Below are 17321 nucleotides of genomic sequence, written 5' to 3'. Positions count from 1 at the left end.
AATGCTCCTTGGTTTTTACCTAAAAGGTGCTGAAAATGTATGCCCATGCAAAATGCTGCACACAGGTGTTTATAGCAGATTTATTCATAATTGTCCAACCTTAGAAGCAACCAAGATATTTAGTTAAGTTCATCAGTTCTAAGATGAGTCCAAGAAGTCACTGATTTCAGTTTCCCCATTTTATTCCATATGTGTTGTAAGAATGGGATGTTGACTTCTGTTAAAAAATAAACTGAGACATCTTCAAATTTTCAAGAGTTTATTTGAGCATACATGGATTTGAATCAGGCAGCTCCAAACCGAAAGTGGTTAGAAATAGTCCACCAACAGAAGCTGGAGGAAACATTTTTATAGAAAGGATATAGGACCAAAGTAAGGAAATTATTTGATTAGTTGTTCTGAAATTTTATTTCCTGGATTCAAATGTACTGACTCTGGCTCAGGTTTTGGTTTGCTTATGTAGGTTACCAAGACATTAGAAACACCTCAGTCCAATAGCCTCCTTGTTTACTTTAACATTCTAAGCTTTTTAAATTTCAAAGATGAAAACAGAAGTCCCATATATTGCTATTTTAAAAATAAATTGAGCTTTATTAAATAATACTTACATTTTACTAGCTAAGTGATAAAATATTTTAAGTAGACATTTTGTTAAATACTCACAAATTATAATAGCCACATATTTTATTCTCGATACAGTATAACTACTTGTGTAGTAAAATAAATTAACTAAAATTAACCTATTTTATTTTCATCATATACTTGTCAAGATCTATTGCCATTCAAATTTCAATTAGAAATAGGAAAAAGATTCTCTGAACCCCATAGGATGCCTACATGAATACACAATACAAGTATTGTCCATTTTTCCTTAAAATGAATGGAATGCTAGTTAAATGCACATAGCAATTATAGCCAATTATAAATCAGAAGAGAACTATATCATTTAAAATCATTCCATTTAACTTCAGAAAATGTGATGAAAATCTAAAGAGCTGGATAATAAACTAAATCTAAATAATGAAGAGCACTTATTCCCTAAACACTGAACATACTGTATTACAACGTGAAATTCAGAATATTTTTGCGACTAAATAACTAGCAATACTCTCCGAAATAATAAATTGCCAAGAAAACGAATCTTCCCCTTTTCAAATTAAGCACCAAGGGAAATGCAGTTAAATCAAAGCATTTCTTTTATTTGTTTAAGCATTCATTATAGACCACAGATGGTTTAAAACTATGGCTTTGCCATTTAGATCTTTTACAACTGTTCTGTTTCCTAATTAGTAAATGAAACAAGAAAAAAAATGTCATGTTTAGTTAACAGATTTGCCCATTCACAGGCATATCAAAAAACTGTAGCTTTTCAAATTTAGATGAGAGCAATTAAATACTTATAATAATTACAGATTAATAATTCTTCCTTAAATATGAATTATTATATTTGATTAGAACTGTATTATAGAATTTTATTATAAACTAATTTTCATATATTTTAAATATATGTTAATTGGGGCAGAAGTTCAGGTCTAGGTTTTTACTGAATTATTTACAAAGAAAACTTTAAGGGAAATATTGGGAATTAGTGACATGGACACTGAATAAAATGCTTAATGAGTATCACATTCTATTTAATAGGTAAATAGAAGTTATCAGAGAACACATAGCTCATTCTTTACAAAAGAAATTCTGTACAATTCAAGCCATTAAAAACTATAACTGTGTTTAATTAAGTTAATGTTTTTTCAGTATTTTCAGTTTATATTTCACTATTCATATAATTATCACCCAGACGTAACTACCATAAGCATGTAGACATGCATAACATAGAGAGTATTAATAAATAGGCCGAAAGACATTTACTATTTACTCAAAGAAGACTGAAGATAGAAGTGATAAAATATGTAAGGATAAATTAAAACAACAGAAAAACAATCTTAAAGGAAGGTACATAGTTTGGTTTAAAAATAATATGTAGCTATATATAGACATATATACATAGACATATGTGCATATATAACATGTAAAGAGTTATACATAAAATGTAAAAATAATAGTAGCAAGAATGCAAATTTGAGTCTATAATGTTTTTACTGCTTATTTAGGTTGCTTATTGACTGATGCAGTTCTATCCTTTTGATGGAGATTTTGGACTTAAAGACATTTTTGGGCTCTTAAGACTTCGCTGAATTACACCCTTAAACTTTTAGGAGTTTCTGGCCTGCTGAAATAAATTATTTTAAGGAAAGAGAGAATCAAGCAGTGAATCTGACCCTGCAGTGAATTTTTAGGACCATTTTTGAAAATGAGCAATGTTTCCTCTACCTGTCAAGTCTCAGTAATACACAGGCCTAAGTAGCTGAAAAGGAATGAAATGTGTAAGAAAGAAAGTAAAACAAAGGCAAAAGAAAAATACCAAATGTATATTTTAGTAAATATGAAAGACTTTGCCAGTGGCATAACTCTGTTTCAGTTTTCCTTGGTGTGTGTGTAAGAGAAGCAGAGGTGCCCTTCCCGATTTTTATTTTTGGAAAAGAACCCCAGGCAGTTTTAGCATCTTTAGGACCTAATTTCTTTCAATTAGTTAGACAACTGTGATTTCTGACAGACATGGGCGTAACCTGGAGATGACTTGAGACAGACTACAATGAGCTTACTCAGTAGGAAATTGTCCTATTGAAGGAGTAGTTCTAGCATTTGACTGAGCAACAAATTGTTGGAAGCACATGTTTGGTAACATGTGGAAATCCACAAATTCATGACGTGCACTTTATACAGAACTGATTTTTTGGGTGAGTGTAATGGAGCTACAGAAGGTATGTGTTTGGCTTCTAATGTATTCCCATCTGTAGCCTGAGGCTAGATGGGGTATGAATGTAATACGGTACATTAACCAGCTTTTGTTGTGTAACAACCACAGCTTATAGCAATAATTATTCATTGTATATCATTTGTTGAAATGATAACACTGTCCTTCTAGAATACGCAAATTTGCTGGGAGTGGGCTGCTCTAAACCGCAGACTGGGTTATCTGTGTTCGGCTGGGAAGGACTGAGATCTAAATATGCTCATGTGTCTCCCACAATGGATTAGCATCTAGGTTTTATTTCCATTCTGAAAGGCAGATATGCATGGAATAGAACTCACTCAGCCTCACATGAATCTGCTCAACTCAGACCCACAAATACCACGTGATTAAGCGTTAACATTGAAGGGGCAGGGCAATATCTGCTTCCCACTGGGGCCCAGGAGGAGGGAGCCAATAGCTGAAGGGAATCTGCAATGATACGGCCCTCTTATCACTAATATTCTCTGCTTTCTCACATAAATATGCATTTATTTTCATTTCAAGACCTCATCTCAAATGTGTCATTGTTCTCTACATCAAAGCGAAGTACCAGGATCTTATAATCTCTATCATGTCCAGATGTGGTTCCACACTAGAGACATAAGTTAAAAAGACAAGAATTCTGGTCGAACTCCTCCAACTTTTGCTTTCTCCACCCCACCCCCCGGGCAACACACACACACATACATAGGCACACATACATTCAACCAACTAGGGATAGAACAAGGACAGAATTCTTATAATAAATCGTTCCATTCTAAAAACGCAATAGAGGGAAATAACAGCAAATACTGGCCCTGGTTCTTCTGCCTGCCTGAGTGCTCTCCAGTCCATTGAGCTATACTCTGAAAAGCTCTTTTTTTCCTTCTAAAAAGTTCATTAGCAACTTTTTTAAAGTTGCTTTTCTGGGGGCATAGAAGTGAACATAACTAATAACTTGATATTGTCTGTAGATATTTGGGTGCCCACAGATATTTTTATAAGTCAAGCAAACTCAGTTTCTTTTATAGGCTGGAAGCACTACTGCAAATGATGGTTTCTGAAATGTTTGCAGATATTGTGTGCAGTTGTTTCCAGTCAATTCCATGTGCTGGAATGCAGACATTAAGGCAACATTTCCATTAAAGAGCTGAACAGGTGAATAGAATGGAATTTAATAAAAGTGCATTTGAGTCTCTACAGATTTCACTGGGTTATGTCTTTAATCTTTTATGAGTCACTCTGTCCAAATGGAAGGATTTAGAAGCCATTTTATTTACTTATTTATTTTGAAAGCTGTTACTAAAGGGCCTGACTCTTTAGCATCACTATGCTTTGAATTGATCCTTGCTCTGAAGTGATGTTTTATCAATTGGCACAGGATATTAGAGACCATGTATTTTAATGACACTTTTGTCTGGGGAATACAATTTCACTTTCTAAATCTGAAACTTCTGGACTATTTCCTCTACAGTCTGGCAAAATAGTAATAACTTTTCTGAGTTCATCTCTTTCTTATAGTATCTTTTAAAATCCTATAAGCAACCACAAATAATTACTGCTAACAACTAATGTTTTCAATATTTGAGTCAAAATCTCTTCCAATGCTACAAGTTCTAGAAATAAATCTACTTGTTATTGGTCTTTTAAGTTACCTCAGCTGACAGTTTGCAAATGCTTCTAAGTATGTAATATGGGTCATTTTCCAGCTCCCAATAAGAGTGTGCACTGTACTCACTACATATTTTCAATGCCAGCATCACATAATTTAGTTTATTCTTATTCTACACTTCTTGGTATTAAAGTTTATATCAGTGGAATTTTTTTTAACAATTAAACAATTAGAATGACATCCAGAAAAAAAAAAAAAATTCTCACTCTCTCTCTCTCTCTTTTTTTTTTTTTTTTTTCTGTATATGAAGGTTCCCAGGCTAGGGGGCGAATTGGAGCTGTAGCTGCTGGCCTACACCACAGCCACAGCAATTCCAGATCCAAGCCATGTCTGACTTATGCCACAGCTCTTGGCAATGCCAGACCCTCAAACCCACTGAGCAAGCCGAGAGATCGAACCTGCTTCCTCACAGATGCTAGTCAGATTCGTTTCCACTGAACCACGAAGGGAACTCCTCACTCTTTTGAAAGTCTCTGCCAACAAGCAAGGCTAGGGGAAGCTTTAAGTTGTTTGAGTCTAGGTTTTCCATGTACTTTAATTCTCTGTAAAGCAACTATTACCTGAAGCCTTTCTTCTCATTACAGAAAGTAGAAGTTCAGGTTTCCCAATCCAAGCACATTTCAAGCCTCTGTTTGAATTAGTAGACATGATAGGTGAGCAGAATTATTCATAGGTGAAAGTTTGATTAAATGCTAAACTAGAAGGCATTAGAAACAGTGTACTATCCATAAAATATCTACACTTAAAAATTGATATCAAATGTGAGAACAAAACACTCGATTTCATTTATTGTTTGGTTTTCATAAGTTTGGTTTCTTCATCAAATTCAATGTATAATAACAAACTAATAAAACTTTATCGCACTTGAAAGTAACATTCAAACAACTCAAAAAGTCAACTATTTGGAATAAGCAAATGAATGTATTCCTGTAATTGGCATTTAAAAACAATAATTTTATCCTCAGCATGAATGTTGCTTTTCTCATGCCCAGTCATTTACTTGCACAAAAAAATTCTGAAGGGGAAATATTTCAGAACTGATGTGACAGTATTACCTTCTTTTTATCCAAGACTTGTATAATGACATCCTATATTCTGGGCATTTTACATATTATTGGAGGGAAATAATACACTACAGGTAAAATTCCTTGATTTAGCAGTCAGGAATTTTACACCACAGCATAGTTAGTGACTGATAGTTCTTGACTGCAGAACTAGATCTTTGTTCTTCAGGTCTTTATTTTGATCCCTTCTACTTTTAGACACTCTAGATCCCATAAGCCTGTTTTGATTCTGCAATCAAATAATGAAAGCCTCCTTTTATCTAGCAAAATGATTATTTTATTGGACACGAGTCTGAGTCATTGGGAAAATATAGACCTACCTTAAGTTTATATGGTAATATAGTTATTCTTGTGAAGTTATTTGTATAAGGCATCAATTCTGTTTATTGTAAATGCTTTTGTGTGCTTTAAATGAAGAACATGTTATTCAAATTTAAGCATTTCAACTTCTTACAGACCAAGGCAATGCTTTTCACTGATGGATGGTATTTAATAGAGAACTCATTTAATGCCTAGTACTTCTGGACTTAATGTGAGTACTCAATAAGGAATTTTTTTTATGGTTACTAAAATGACTTTAGTTTAAAAATTCATGCTTACTCTTAATAATTCTCACATTCTTCTGAGCTTGTTTTTTGAAATATTGATACCTGACTTAAGCTAAAATATGTCTGGTGTAAATAAGTAATCAATTTACAAATTATTTTATTCCATATGCTTTTAACAACATTTTGTGAATTAACTCTTAGGCTCCTGAGAAACTTCCACATTCAAGAGCTTCCTTGATGATTTAGGAGTCAAGTCTAAATAAAAGCATTGACTGTCAAAGACAGGCTTGGTTTAAAAATAAGATAATTTGTGACAAGCACCTCTAGGAACTTTCCCTCTTGAGATATTAACTAAAAGGAAATCACTAGGATGTAACATACCTACTGTGGTTAAAATCATAGTCTTTAAATTATAATTATGGTAATGCATTCACTTACCTAGACTAATCTTGGAGTTTTTCTTTATTTTGTCTAAGTTACAATAGGTGATAGTAACTAAACCAAATAAATGTGTTTGTATACTTAGAAATTATTTATTTAAATATTATAAAATTTGCATTACCTGGAGTTTTACAGGAACTCAATTTCTACATTTGCATGCATGGTGGGAAGAAAAATGACATTAAAGATAAAATTAAAAAATACTCTATGAACCTGATGTCAGAAAAACTTGTAATAAAATATCGACTCTGGCACTGTTATTGCAATCATGAAGTAATTTGCTTAGGCCATATGAACCTCTCTCTCCTTACTGAAAATTGTGATAAAAACATAAATATTTTATGGGGAGCTCTTGAGAGAATCCTATTGAGCTTTGGAATATTCTGATCCCATTATATAATCTTCAATTTTTATTTTCAAATCAGAGGTAAAATATAGATTTCATTTTCTTAAAAAAAAAAAAAAAAGAAAAACAATCTTGTCCCAAAGCATGTGAAAAAGTTCCTATGTGATACTTCAGGACAAGATAGTTGTTGTTGTTTTTTTTAATGGAGTCTATATTTTACCTCTGATTTGAAAATAAAAATTGAAAATTATATAATGGAATCAGAATATGACACAGCTCAAAAAAGAGTTGCAAGATCAATCTTCCTCTTTGTTGTGTTTAAAAACTCACAAAATGTCCCTGTATCCTAAAACATGTCACCCAATCTGCTCTTTTAATACAACCTGGTCTGAATAATCATTATCAGCCAAAGAGCAAGTCAATCTAATTATAAAGCAATAGGTTTTAAAAGACAGTTCCAAATAATTACTGGAATAATGCCCCCAAAATTTCCCTGTTGTTCTTTATTGCCAGATTGATAATGCAAAACACTCTTTTACTATTAAGTTGATTTTGAAGATTTTTAAAAAGGAAAGAGAAGGGAAAGATAATATTAAAAGTACTACTGTTTTTCTTAGAGGAATTTTTCATGTGCTAACACTTCCCAAGAGCATATAAAAGAATATCATTCTTAGAGACACCAGGGGGAGCTTCCTTGCCTAGCAAGGAAGTAAGGGATTGCTAACATAATTTTTCAAGAGAAGGGTCATTATGGTCCTACTATGGTTCCCATCTTTGGTAAGTGTGCACATAAATATTTCTTGAACAATTCAGTCCTAAGAACTCCTGAGGCATTCGATATATTTCCTCTGATTGTTGGTATATTTAAATCCTCCGAAAAGAATAATTTGTAACTAAGCTTTTTTGGAATAAATTCCCCCAAAATTTTACCTTATTTTTAAAGCACAAAGATATTTCACCTGTCAAAGCCAAATAAGTACAAATTGAACAGCCTAGCTTAAATAACGTTGCCACTGATGATGATTTCAAGTTACCTCAATACCTCTCCTCCCCTTCTAAAATTTCATCTTCACAATGTGATGTCATTTATATCCATATGCAAGTATACACCACCTTACATAGAGTGTACATTCATACCACCAGCTGGCTGTAACATACACACTCTTTCCCCTCAAGAGTGGGAGTAGTCTGTAGTTATAAATATCATTAGAAACTGGTTCTTTCCAACTCTTACCAATACCACATAATCAGGCATGCATAGATGTGTGATATTCTCTCAGATATAAGAGCATTTTTTTGTCCTTTTAGAGCATATTTTTTCAATAGCTAAGATCCTTGCAATAACATATTAGAAAATAGAGATGTTAACCTTTCCATAGTTATAAGCATTTAAAAGTCACAAATTCAACTTTATCCTTATTTGAATACTCAGAACTAGCACAGCATTTGGCAATTGTGGCTGCACACTAGGTATTTATATTTTAATGTTCTTTAATTTGAAACAAAAAGATCTTGTATTTTAGCTTGCTTCTCCTATAAACATACCATGTTTAATTTTATAGTTATACATCTTTATTGTATAATATTTGACGTAGAGTTGTCTGTTTAATCTTTGTAGTTATATTTTTATCATTATGGGAGCATTTATGCTTCATCATTTTTAGCTATTGGTCCTCAATCTGATGATGCCCTGTCATAACACTTTATTCCTGATTTTTCTTTAATTTTGTTTAATATGTCACTACTCCACCTTGTACTCTCAAATTTCACTTGATAATTTTAAAATATAGTAAATTTATAACCCTTAGTAGGTAAATAGTTCTACATAATAGTTAAGAAAGAGAGACTTAAATCAGCATTCAAGGAGTTCTCATCATGGCTCAGCAGAAGTGAATCTGACTAGCATCCATGAGGATGCAGTTTCCCTGGGCTCAAACAGTGGGTTAAGGATCCCACGTTGCCATGAGCTGTGGTAGAGGTCACAGATGCAGCTCAGATCTCATGTTGCTGAGGCTGTGGTATAGGCCAGCAGCTATAGCTCTAATTCGAGCTCTAGCCTGGGAACCTCCATATGGCATGGGTACAGGCCTAAAAAGTCAAAAAAAAAAAAAAACAAAAACAAAACAAAAAAATCAGCATTCAAGCAAGACTGGTTTTGAAATTTATATGTCACATTGGGTGACACAGTTAAACTAGTTATTTTTCAGTCTCTTTATATGTAAAATGAGAATGATAATATTTCCTAATTTACTGGACTGATATGAGGATTAAATGAGATCATAAAAATTAACTAGAACAGCTAATATGGGGTTTGTTTTCTTATAACAACTCTACCTTTTTATTAGTGAGTTTGTACCATTTACATTTATTGATTGCATTCCCATTCAATACATGGTTATTAAGTATTTATTTTATGCCAGGGAATTTTCTAGGCATTGAGGAGACTGATAAATTACCAGTCATGTTGTCTCATAAATGCTCATGCTTTCATAAGTATTACAATCTGTTGGATAGGTACAGACAATAAGCAATTCATCAAAAAATGAACAAGATAAACTTAGATCATTGTAAGTGCTGCAAATAACATCTGATGTCATAATGTAGCCATGAGGTAAAGTTCAAGGAAGACATCACTGAGGAGGTTAATTCTGAGCTGAAATATGAAAAACTGAAAGTATCTAAACACTAGAGATATCAGAGTAACTAATTCTAGGTACTGCAGCCTGTAACCTGTCTCCACAGAGGAACCCAGAACAAAGTTAGGGCTCCATTGTTTGTTCCCTTTTCTCAGGGATTATTGTGCATTGTATAATAGGGGAACACATGTTTATGGTTTTATTTGTTGCTTAAGGTGGGAGGGCGGACTCAGTCTCTTTATGTTTTGAATCCTCATTTTCAATGGGGGGGGCTTTTTATTTCGAGATGTCAAGCTTACAGAAAGAATAAAACTAGTGCAAAATGTCCTATCTACTTACCAGAATTGCTAATTAAAGAGCTCCCATTACTCTTTACCCAGACTCAGCTATTACTGACATTTTGTAATCTTTGCATCTCTCTCTTCACACACACACACACACACACACACACACACACACACTCACACACACATACTTTTCTTAATGATTAAAGAGTAAGTTACATACTTACTGGCCGTTTACTTCTAAATACTTCACAGCCTATATTTCTAAGGGAAAAAGACAATCTCATTTACAACTCCAGAACAGACTTCAAATTCAGAAAATATAATATTAACATAGTGCTAGTATGTATTATATTGTTGAGCTTCAAATCCCTTCATAGAGATAGAATTTGAAGCCTCTGACCAAGATAAGAATTACCAGACCCTTATCATCTCCCCATCCATCTCTTTGGAATGCCCTTTTCTTACCTTGAACAATTTGGCCTACTCCTTCCTGACCCTACTAGAAAAGGTATGTGCCCCCCTCCTCACCCTTCCCTACAGAGACAATATATGCCACCAAGCTACCAGCAAGTGTATCCCCAACCAATCAGCAGGTCAACAGGTGTATCACGAGACCAACCAGAAGACGGAATATGCCCCATGCAGATAAGGCACACACTTGAGACCAATCAACACTCAGCCCTCATGCATGTGCAGTAGGCGTGGGCAGGAAAAACCAGGTCTTCACTCTGGTTGGCAGCATGAGGACATAAAGCGAAACCTGACTGTAAAGTGCAGCCAGTCCCTACTCGCAAGGGAGCCTGCTCTCCCTCTGAGAGAGTAATTTTGCTTCAATAAACTTGCTTACACTTTCTGATACGTCCACTGCTTCAATTCCTTGCTGTAAGCAGACAAGAACCGAGAGGACCACACAACTCTGACAATAATACAATTACCTATGACTTATTGTAATATAGTAACATATATAACTTATTATATACAGTAGTATGATTTATTCCCAATTCTAATTTTATCATATGTCCAATAACATCTTTTATGGGCATAGTTCCCTGATCCAGAATCCAATCCAGGATCACTTATTACACTTAATTATCTTGTCACTTAAGTGTTCTTTTATCTGCAATTTTTTCAGCCTTTTTCTTTCATAGTTAATATTTTCTGGAATAACAAGTGATATGTTTTGTAATATACCTTTCCATCTTTACCTGCTGTTTCATTATGATTAATTTGAAGTCATCCATATGTGACAGAAACATTACAACAAATAACATTTCTATCTTCTCAATGAATTGCACTGGGGAACACACAACAACTTTTTGTCCCATTATTAGGGAAGTTAATTTTTATCACTTGGTTGAGGTGTTATTTAGCAAAATTCTCCACTAAAAAGTTTTTTCTTCCCCTTTGTAATGACTTAAAATATCTTTGGGACAAGAAAACTGGAAATTCTGCAAACAGTTTCTTTTCCCTCATTCTTCTATTTACTATTTTGCATCACTTGTTGATTTTTGATTTAATATTGCACAATATTTACTGATTTTCTATATTTAGTACTTTCTACATTTATTAGCTGGCACTGAGCTATAGAAAAATATTTTGCTTCCTCTCTTTCCTCTTTCCTTCTTCTTCTTTCTTTGCTAGAAAGAATAAGTGCAGATTGATTATTCACTGAAATATAATACTAATAATTTGGTGGCATTATTCTTTTGTTGTTCCAAATGTAGTAGATTTGGCCACTTCCTTCAAACCAGCCTCTCTCTCTTTTCTTTTTTCTTTTCTTTTCTTTTTTCTTTTTTTTTTTTTTTTTTTTTGTACTCCTATCATCTTTTGAGCACTTCCTTATTTAATGGCAAAAGATACTGCAATTAATTTTTAATATTTTTTGTTCTGGACTGAGAACTATTTTTTTCTCCAAGGTACTTAATTCCTTTTGGTGGAATGGTACCTAGAAATCAGAGTATTCAAGGGGTCCTTATTACCATGTCATTGTTTCTAGGCCGATTCAACAGGAAGAAAGAAACCAAAAATGATTTCTTGTGTTGCGTGTTTCTTGTTTTCTTATTTTAGAGGATATGTGAGGGTCAGACTCATACATTTCAAAAATTTTTGATTTATTTATTAATTTAGGTTTGTTAGGTTATGTTTGGAAGTCAAACAGAGACTTCCTCCAGTAGCCTCATTGATTCCATTTTCTATGTCACTCTCTCTCCATCAATTCCAGTCAAATGGGCCTTTTGTTGTTTTTTGAATATATTAGGCACAGTCATATCACAAGGCGTTAGCTTCTACAGGACTCTGTCTAATCCTTAACCCAGATCTTCTCATTGTTTATTTCTTGTCAACTACACATCTTTTTTCCTAAAGACTTCTCTGGCTAATTTATTCTTTGTCCATCTTCATTTTTCCTTGTTTTATTCACTTCTGTATTATTTATCATATTCTGGCATATTAAATATTTGATTTAATTTTTTTTTCTTTTCACTTTTTAGGGCTGCACCCATGGCACATGGAGGTTCCCAGGCTAGGGGTCCAGTTGGAGCTGTAGCTGCTGACCTATGCCACAGCCACAGCCACGCGGGATCCAAACCGCATCTGCAACCTACAACATAGCTCATGGCAATGCCGGGTCCTTAACCCACTGAGCAAGGCTAGGGATGGAACCTGCGTCTTCATGGATGCTAGTCAGATTCATTAACCACTGAGCCATGAAGAGAACTCCTGATTTAATTATTTTGCTTATTTTCTGTCTTATTTTCTAGCTGTTTTGAATACAAGCCAAAAAGAATAGAGACTTTATTATGTTCTGTTTATTGCTGTATCACCAGTACCAAAAAACCATATAACTCAAAATTAATAATTCCTGTTTGGAAAATGAAAGGGTGATTTCCAACCAACTATAAAAACAAAATTATTTAAAGTTCTATCTGTCATAATCCAAACTCTTTCTCAAATTCTGTAATGTCAGAGGCAGAAAAAATTTTTTTCTGTGTTTAGAATCTATGTTAATTTCAATACCAACATTCTTAATGTCTTGGATAATAACTGAAATTAGTTACTTATTAAAATCTGCTTCAGAGAGCTCCTGCATAGAGCAGTGGGTTAAGAATATGACTGCAGTAGCTTGGGTTGCTGTAGAGGTGAGGATTTGATCCTCAGCCCAGGGCAGTGGATTAGGCAGCGTAGGTTGCAGCTGTGGTTAGGATTCAATCCCTAGCCTGGGAACTTCCATATGCCATGGGTGTAGCCTTAAAATAAACATTAAAAAAAATGCTTCAGTCTCTAAATTCCTAAAATGTAAAACTGATATTGTTATATAACATATTGGTCTTTCATTGATATGAAATAAGTTTAACCATTCTGTTTTAGTAAAGAATTATCAAGTGGAAATCTAGTGATCAAACTGTGCAAGTCCAAATTATTTTAATTTTCCCTAGGAATAACATAATTGAAGTAATTCCACTTCAAACTTGATTTGTTTCTTTGCTTGACTGATTTTCACTGGGGTTTGCGACTACAAACAACAAGAGCATATTATTCTTTTTTCTTTAGACTTCACATGGTAAATTTTTTCATTAATATTTTAATGTTTATCTTCAAATAATACTTCAATACCTGACCATAAAATTTAATTGTAAAAATGAGCTAGAGATATAATTCAACATTTAATATTCAGTTTAAACTTATATCTTGTTAACATAGAGAACCAAAAATTTTTCAATTAGTGATAATACATTTAAGTTGTTTAAACTATCAACATTTAAATATTAACCTGAATTTTTGTAAATGCATTAAAGGAAAAATAAAAATATGGAGTTATTTATTTTTCCTTTGTGTCAAACGAGTCCAAGGGTAGGCAACCTGGAACAGATGTGCAATGTCCTGAGCAATTTATTGCCCATTAGCTTGAGGCTCCAAACTCAAAGAATTGTCATGTTCTTTCATACAAGATGGCCCCTACAACTCCAGTATTATATCTATGTTCATATTAAAAAAAAAAAGAGGAATGGCCTAAAAGAACACCTCCTGGTTGGTTCAGGCCACTTTTAAGAGCTTTTCTAGAATCATTGCCAATTTTCTGTCTATAAGGGACATGTTTGAAACCAGTCTACTGACTTCCAGGTTCCCAGGCATGCAGTGCCAGATTATTAGAGTTATGAACCAAATTGTGTCACCTCAAAATTCATCTACTGAAATCCTAACACCCAGTGCCTCAGAAAAGGTCTGAGGTTGGAAATATGGCTTTCAAGGAGATAATTAAGGTTAAATTGAGTAGTAAGGGAGGAGCCCTAATTCAACAAGACTGGTGTCTTTTAAGAAAAGAGACACTAGTGATGTTCAAGCAGGTGAACACAAAGCGATCAAACCTGACAACAACCTGATGTTTGGCTTCTAACGCCAAAAACTGTGAGGGGACATTTTTTTGTTGTTGTATTTAAGCTGCTCAATCTGTGGCATTTTGTTATGGCAGCTTCAGCAAACAACTCAAGATAGTACGTGGAGACAATTTTCAGTTAACACTAAATTTGCACTAAAGGAAATGATGAAGACAGCTCCTAACTCTACTTTTATTCTCTCAATTTAGAAGTCTATAACACTAGCCATAGTATGATGCTAGAAATTGAAATGAAATATATATGCAGAGTGCCGACACACACACACACACACACACACACACACACACACACACACTCTCTCAATATTTTATGCACCTCAAGTTTTATAGGAATTACTCAGTGTTATGCTTTCATGTGCCATGTCTCTAAAGCCCACATTTGGTAAAGACTATTAACTGGTTGTGGCAAGGAGGTCAACCCTCTATTCACTTTACTGAAAAGCATGTTTAGGTTAGGTTTATTTAACTTGCCAAAGTAAACAGAAGAAACCACTGTATAATTCTTAACAGTTAAAGTATACAATTATATAAGCATTAATTATTTATTGTGTGGAAGTTAGAATGAGCATATACCTTCTGTTGCTATATAGATTTCTTTAAACAAACTCTGAAACTTGCATGCATCAGTATGATATATTATTTTATAGGGAGGCAATGTGAATATGATGTAGGGTAATATAGAAAAAAGCAGAATTATTCCGTAAAAAATTATTTAGTTGTGTGTGTGTACATATATATATTTATTATAGTTGATTTACATTGTGTGCCAATTTCTGCTATACAGCAGAGACTCAGTAATATATATATATATGATACATATACTGATACATATATATATATATATATGTTATAAATACTGATTCTTTTTAAAAATTATTTTCCATCATGGTCTATCCCCAGAGACTGGATATGGTTCCCTGGGCTATACAGTAGAACATGTCGTTTATCCATTATCCATTGCACACATTATTATACATACAATTAGTTTGCATCTGCTAATCCCAAACTCCCAATCCATCCCTCTCCTACCTCCCATATCCCTTGGCAACCATAAGTCTGTTATCTATATCCCTTAGTCAGTTTCTTTTTTGTGGAATAGGTTCATTTACGTCATATTTTTAATTCCATATATAAGTAACATCATATGATATTTGTCTTTCACTTTATGACTTATTTAGAGTGATAATCTTTAGTTGAATCCTTGTTGCTATGAATGACATTATTTTGTTCCTTTATGGCTCAGGAATATTCCACTGCATATGTGTACTACATCTTCTTAATCCATTTATCTATTGACAGACATTTAGTTTGTTTCCATGTCTTGGCTATTGTGAATACTGCTGTGATGAATATAGGGGTGCCTTATTTTTTTGAATTACAGTTTTGCCCAGATATACACCCAGGAGTGGGATTGCTGGATCATATGATAGTTTTATTTTTAATTTTCTGAGGAAACTCCATACTGTTTTCCACAGTGATTATATCAATTTTCATTTCCACCAACAGTGTAGTAGGGTTCCCTATTCTCCACACCCTCTCCAGCATTTGTTATTTACAGACTGATAAATAATGGCCATTCTGACAGGTGTGAGGTGGTACCTCATTGTAGCTTTCTCTCATAATTAGTGATGTTGAACATCTTTACATGTGCCTACTGGCCATCTGTATGTCTTGTTTGGAGAAACGTCTAGTTATGTCTTCTGTCCAGTGGAAAAAGCAGAATCCCTGACTAGAGCAGGTCGCAGTAGCCCCCAAAGCATATTTTGGACAGAAAAATTCTTGTACAAATCCCTCAAGCATAAACTAACATTAATCACAATGGAGTTTCAGAAATTACTACTGGAAACTCATCTAGGAGCTATTCTTTTTAGCCCTTCCAAAACTCCTGTGAGTTTTGTTTGCCTGCTTATTATTTGTTTTAATCTCTTTTAGAATATTTATTCCTCTTTGAAATAGCTAGTCAGAACTTTAGTATCCTAAATTGATTATGTTGATAAATAAATAAGTTATCCAAGGACTAGTTTTGGACAACATATCTTTGATAAAAGTAGGAATTTCATTAGTTTTGGAATCATTTACATCCAAGCAACATTATGAAAATAATTTCTTATAGTCCTTACACCCGGGCAGCTGAAGCATTTCATAAATTTTCATCTGTTTTAAGTTTTCACAGATAAAGAATCAACTACACTACTATGTCTACTGAAGTCGACATAATTCATTTAGTAGAATGAACACTGCTGTTATAAATTATTATTAGGATTATTAAGTTTACAGGAATGGATGAGCTGTTGATTACTTATAACTGCCATGGAAATCTTAAAGAAAATTTCAACCTCACAATTTTTGATTCTTAATCAAAAAACATTAAAATAAAACTTACAATCTCTAGGACTGCCTGAAAAAAATCATGTTTCTTTTGCAGCTATAAACAGATGAAGGAGAAAATAAGATTCTGTTTCTATGAAGTACTGAATTACAAAAAATTTGTAGTTGAGAAACTTATGCTAGGGTGTATGCATTTATTGAGAGAATCTGAATTAAACATATTAGCTGGGACATCTGGGAATGGTAGGACTAGTTTGTTCATTCGGTAGATTGAAACTGGCACACATTGTTGACTTATTCTAAAATAAACTGAGCTGCTATAAATTATGTTGAATTATATAAAGAAATAATACAAATATCTATATGGGTAGGTTGAAAAAAATAGCATGTGTGGACATTTCACTGTTCTTTAATTATGTTTCTCGTGAGGTACCAGAAAACATTTCCTTCTCCCATCAAGGAAAACTTCATTGGTAAAGAAAGCAGCATTACACCCTGTCCCAACCTCCCCTCCCCCCAAAAAAAACCCCTCATCCTGAATGTCTTCAGTAAACTGAGCATGAAAATGGGATATTCTGCCACCTAAATGGGTCCCCACATATGAGGGAAGGTGAGATAGAAACACTGAGCAACCTGATGCAAGATGTCATGCTTGTTAGTTAGGTTGGGCTGTGGGTCAGAAGTGTCAAGTAGAGAGGATTACCCTCAAGACTCTCTGGTAATAGTTGGTTGTTTATTTCATCTCCTAACCAGCTTACAAAGGTCCAAGTAGATTG

This window comes from Sus scrofa, chromosome 8 (genome assembly GCF_054392235.1).
Source record: "Sus scrofa isolate SSC_HxYL_T2T_F1_AM1 chromosome 8, Sscrofa_HxYL_maternal_Yorkshire_Landrace_v2.0, whole genome shotgun sequence".
NCBI classification, from domain to species: domain Eukaryota; kingdom Metazoa; phylum Chordata; class Mammalia; order Artiodactyla; family Suidae; genus Sus; species Sus scrofa.
Note: the sequence above shows the minus strand (reverse complement) of the source record.